Genomic DNA, 6030 nt, shown 5'->3' on the forward strand with positions numbered 1-6030 from the left:
GGCTCCAGTCCCAGGAGTTTATTTATAGTCAATACAGCAAGCAGTGAAGCAAATAACAGAACAATGGGCTTTGGGTGAGTAACAATAAGTTTCGGGCAAGGGAGAAGGAATTCAGGTAAACAAGCCAATCAGTAACAGGACAATAGAGTTGGGAAAACAAGTCGTGCCTAATCTCTTTCTTATCGACAAGTCTCCAACATGTATACAGCATAGAGGCCTGTGGGGGCTGCAGTTGTCAATAGTGCAGCCATGTTTAAATTGCATATATCCCCACATGTGCTCTGTTTCATATTGTTTTGTTTTTCATATTATTTTTCTATTTTCTTTCTCGGTCTTGGCCAGAGTGTAGCTCTCCTTACACAAGACATTTTCCAAGATAAATGCCCGCTCCACCTGAGGTTGCCTCACGGGATATCCTTTCTCCGTCTAGCTGCGAGGAGTAGGGAGTGGAATAAAACTCTGTGCAAATGTCCAGTTCCTGGTCCCCAGCTGTTTCATTTAACCAGTTCACAGTTCTGCAGCAGACCCTGGGGCCAGCCGAGGGCAAAGTGCTTTGCGATTTCACTGGTTAGATTCCCAGTGTCCCTGACAAGACACACTGGAGACTTTAATCCTTCCTGCGAGGAAGATTGTGGGGGAGTGGATGTTTGCGAGTTTTTCTCACCTAGATTTTTATTTTCTCCCAAGTCCTTCTTCTTTACCAAGGGATTTAGAAGCTTCCCCCCACACACACACCAAAAAACAAAAACAAAAACACAAACACAGAAAGGACGAACTTTTGTTTAAGATAACGCTCCCAAAGAAACTACTGTCCACCTTTTCCTTTCGCCCTGCCTCCTCCTTGGGAGTTTAACTTTCGTCAGGGATCCGGTTCAGTTCTAAACGGTTTCTCAGAACCTCCCTGACCCTTTGAACTGGCGGCGTTCTTCTACATGTCAACGTTCCCCCAGGCGATGTCCTCTCTCTTTCCTCTAAAATTCACGCCCGCGGACTAACAGCTATGTGTACGGCAAAAGGGTCTTTGAGTGTGGACCCTACCAAAGGGGAAAAAGTTGGTGGAGAACGTACCGGTAAATTATTATTTTCTATAAAGCTTTAAAGCTTGATTTTAAAATTTGTCTTTCTAAGGGTCTTTCTCAGTCAACTTCCTCTCTCAATCTTAGGACTAGGTGGGAATACAAAGAAGAAAATATTAAAAGATTGCTTATTTGGTGACACTTAAGACTCTTTTAGACTCAACTGACAGTCACTTTGGGGGGGGGGCAGCACCTCTGAATGTGAAAATTTGAAAGTACAACTTCATGATTTTTATGTCAGGTTAATATTTTAACATCTTTTCTATCACCAGCAACAATGATAATCATCTAACAGGAACATATTTAAGAAGGCTATAACCTTCTATTTTTATACAGTCAAAAAATCTCTTGTTTTTGCACATTTTGAGGAAAGCAAAAAGTGACCAAAATCCTTGATTATGAAAACCTCAGTATCACAGGTGAGCAAATCACATCCCTTTGTATAAGGTTTGTGTGTAAGATGCGTATAAGGTGTGTAGGAAATTTAGCAGGTGTGATCTCATATTCTTTGGTAAGAAATTTCTTTTTGTTTTATTTATTTTTTGGTGAAAATATACACAGCCAAACATACACCAATTCAACAATTTCTACATATATAATTCAGCAATGTTAATTACATTCTGCAAACTGTGCAACTATTCTCACTATGCCTTTCCAAACTATTCCATTACCATTAAGATAAACTCACCACTCCCTAAGTTTCTCATCTAACCTTTTGAATTGCTGTGGTCAATTTGACTGCATATAGATAATTCTTTAAAACAGCTCCATGCTCAAGGCAGACATTCTCTATTAACTAAACAGATCAGGAGCTCTGGTTACATAATGGTTAAGGGCTTGGCTGCTAACCAAAAAGTTAGTGGTTGGAACACATCAGTGGTTCCCTGGGAGAAAGATGTGGCAGTATGCCTCCATAAAGATTAGAGCCTTGGAACCCCTATGAGGCAGTTCCACTGTGTCCTATAGTGTCCCTATGAGTCAACTCAATAGCAATGTTTTTTTTTTTTTTTATTTTTTATCATTTGGTTTAAAGATGACTTCAGGGGTTAGTTTCTGTTTAAGGTTTAAAGATTATCTCAAGTCAATAGTTTTGTGGGGTCAGTAAGAAATTTCCTGGCTGAATTTACAAAACTTTACATTTGCACTGAAGCCGAATATACAGATGATGAACAAAGTCTAGTTATTTGGGCAAAAGACCATGAGATCAAAAGTGTTGTGGGCCATTCTGACTAGTAGATCAGAGACCTGGTGACATTTAACAAGACCTGAAGAATGAGGAAATGTTTTGAGGAAAAAATTATTGAGACTAGGAAGGGAAAATAGTATTTTCATTCAGGGAAAAGCATTTTAGTAAAGACATATATTTTTGAGTGTCTTGCACTTTTTAAGAAATTGTTTGGTAGGATAAAAACATTTGCCAGTTATTATTTAAAAGTATTTAATCTTCAAGAAGTAATAGATAGCACCTCACTACAAGTTCAACAGCAGCATTCCAATCCAAGTGGTCTTTTAAAAAAGTAGTCTTGGCCCCACCATCTTGGCAAAGAAGGGCATCTGCCTGCTGCAGCAGTGGAAGGATTAACTGTGGGTGCAGTTCACTGGCCAGAGGCAGCCTGGGCATTGGGTGGTTGCGGCAACACAGATCCTCAGTCTCCTTGTATAGGAGTTGGAAAAGGTTGTCCTCACCCAGGCAGCCTTGTGGAAGGCAATTTGGGAAAGAGTCCATGGAATACTTCAGACTCTCAACAGGATCTAACACTCAGAAAAGTCTAAGACACACTGGTGTAGAGAGAAAAAGACTGAGAAGGGAGCCCTAGGAAGCACATTCAAGAAGTATGCAGAGGAAGAAGCTCTATGAAGAAGACTAAGAGAAGTGTTAGGAAGAAATCCAGACAACTGATGTCACAGAAGCCGTGGGGGAAGAATGGTTCAGGAGGAAATAATAGCAAATGGTCAGAAATGCAAACGGTCATAAATGCAAGCAAATGGTCAGAAATGCAAACAGTACAGAGTAGTATGCAGCTAAAAGCCCTACAGATACAGGGAGATTTAAAACAAAACAAAAAAACCCAATGCCGTCCAGTCGATTCTGACTCTTAGTGACCAAAGAGTAGCTGGTAGATTCAAACTTCTGACCTTTTGGTTGGTAGCTGAGCTCTTAACCACTGCACCACCAGAGAGATATAGGGATGAACAAAACCCAGTTCCTGCCCTTTTGGAGCTCACCTGCACCAACCAAGAAAACAACTAAGTAAGATAACTCAGGCCGCTAGAGTAATATTAAACTCATTGCCGTCAGTCAATCGCAACTCGTGGAGACCTGGGTGTTACAGAGTAGAACTGCTCCATAGGGTTGTTTCTGTTTTGCATTTTAAAAAAATAATTTATTGTGTTTTAGGTGAAAGTTTATACAGCAAATTAGATTCCCATTCAACAACTCATACACACATTGTTCCATGACATTGGTTACAATTCCTAAAATATGTCAGCACTCTCACCATTTCCACCCCACCTTCTCCGTTCCCATCCATCCAGTTTCCCTGCCCCTCCTTGCCTTCCCATCTTTGCTTCTCGGTAAATGATGACTGTTTGGTCTCTATAGTTAATTGTTTAAAAGGATTGTTAAAGCTGGGGTAGAATTGAGACAAAAGGAACTGACATGGTGCACCCTCTGTCAGTAGTAATAACTCTGATCTCTGCTCCAGAAACCTCAAATTTGCATTGGGTATAATAAAAATAAATACAGATATAAAAACTTACCAGGGCTTCTGGGAAAATGGAGTAGATGTACTTTTCTCTATTTCTCCTGTTAAGTGAAACTAAAATCCCTGAACCAAAACCTAACCCGTTGCTGTTGAGTCAATTCCGACTCATGGTGACTCCATATGTTAGAGTAGAACTAAGCTCCATAGGGTTTTCTTGGCTGTAATCTTTTTGGAAGTAGATCACCAGGCCTTTCTTCAATGGTGCTGCTGGGTTAGTAGATGAGCATAAACTATTTGCACCACTCAGGGACCTAAAAAATCCTGGGTATTATGTATAAAACAAACATAAGAATACTCTGAAAGGTGGGGAGAAGAAGGCAGACTGGCCAGGGACGTGGGGGCCAGGGGAATGACATGGTGGTAAGTTCCCTGGGTTTTCTTTTTGCCTCATATATCCCAGACTTGGAGCTGAAAAAGCCAGGAAACCAAAACACCAATTGCTGCATACAAAAAAAATGTCCAAGAAAAGTCTTCTCCCTTTAGCCAAAGGACTAACAAAAAGGCAGCCTAGCAAAACAAAAAATTTTAGGCAATAACAATTCTACTCCAGCCAAATATCACAGAAAATACTGTGGTCCCATCCTCACTCATGCCAGCAAAGGCCAATGGGGAGACTAGACTTCTGCCATTGTGAGACTGTAGGAAGGAGACCTAACACGCTTGTCGGGGTGGTGTCAGATAAAACCAAGTAGGAAATCAGAACTTCCACGACCACTCAGCAGTAATGATACATCCCTCTCCCTCCCTGCTGGGGTAGTGTCAGAAGAGGTCTAGTGGAGGGTCAAGACTTTCACCATTGCACAGTAATAACTACATTCCCCCATCATTGTATTGTCTGTGGGGACCACATGGGGAGCCAAAATTCTTACCACCTCCCAACATCAATGGAGACTGAGTGGTGTTACACCAAAAATCATATTAAGCTAATAATAGAAGTTGATTGAAGTTTATTTAATATATGATTTGCAAATCAGGGTAACCTTTCCTTTAGAGAGTAAAAAATGTTCTGAAGATGAGAGACCCTTGAAACACACCAAATCTTATCGACATACCGCAATGGAAAAAAGAGTTGAAACAGAATGGATAAATCTGTGGTCGGGAAGGATTTTCCACAGCATTGGCTTGAAAAACAGTTAAAATAATTACCAGTTTACCCTAAACATAGCTCCCGGTCTGACCCTTGGAATCTGTTTCCTGAAACTGACTAAATGCTTCAAAAGAGCAAGGCAAAAATGTCTTACTAGTTTATCTAGGCCATTGTTGGACTCAAAGGCAACTCCCAGGAACCAGTTTCTCCACGACTCAAGGAAAGAACACCCAAGGGCAAATGGCCTGGGTGGATCATCCTAACTCCATAGGCCCAGAAATGTGTGGATTCCAGGAGGATTAAAAGGGTTTCTCAGTGGGGACCCTGGACTTCTTAACTCCACCTGGCAGTAATGAAGAGTTGTTCCTCTTTTAACCTGCCAGAGTGGAGTTATAGAAAGTCAGCTAAAACAGAGGGTTTAAATAGGAGCCAGAAACTCACACACCCATAACGTCCAAGTTTCACTTGTTTTAGGGTAAAATCACCACAAATTTAGTAAAGCAAAAAAGAAAGATTTTATTCGGCATATATTCAAAGAGGCAAAAGTAGGAAATAAACAAGCATGCTGCTATAGCCATGTCTGCCCAAATCCAAGGAATATTACAGAATAGTCAAAAGTGGGAAAACGGACAAGCATGCTGCCAAAGCCATGTCTGCCCAAGTCCAAGGGATGTTACCGAATGACCAGTATATATTAACATTACGAAATGGGCACCACTGAAAGCTTCACCTTCTCACAGGTTGGCTAAACACTGTTAAGTCATGGTGATTCTACATTTCGAATCGCCTTTCTTAACAATCATTGGTACATGTTTCAGTAACGACAGTCAGGAGGGTTTTCATGGCTCCAACAAATCTTACTGTTCACTAATGCTAATAGAAAAAGATAAGAGTAGAAAGTATGTGGGTCTTTTGGGCTGTTTTATTAGTTTATGTGAAAGGTTCCCTAAAATATGTTTTCCAAGATTGTCCTAGCTACTGTCTTTATGGAGCCGTGGTGGTGCAGTGATTAAGAGCTACAGTGAGCTATGGCTGCCAACCAAAAGGTCAGCTGTTGGAATCCATCAGCTGCTCCTTGCAAACCCTATGGGGCAGTTCTACT

This window comes from Trichechus manatus, unplaced genomic scaffold (genome assembly GCF_000243295.1).
Source record: "Trichechus manatus latirostris isolate Lorelei unplaced genomic scaffold, TriManLat1.0 scaffold00345, whole genome shotgun sequence".
NCBI lineage: Eukaryota > Metazoa > Chordata > Mammalia > Sirenia > Trichechidae > Trichechus > Trichechus manatus.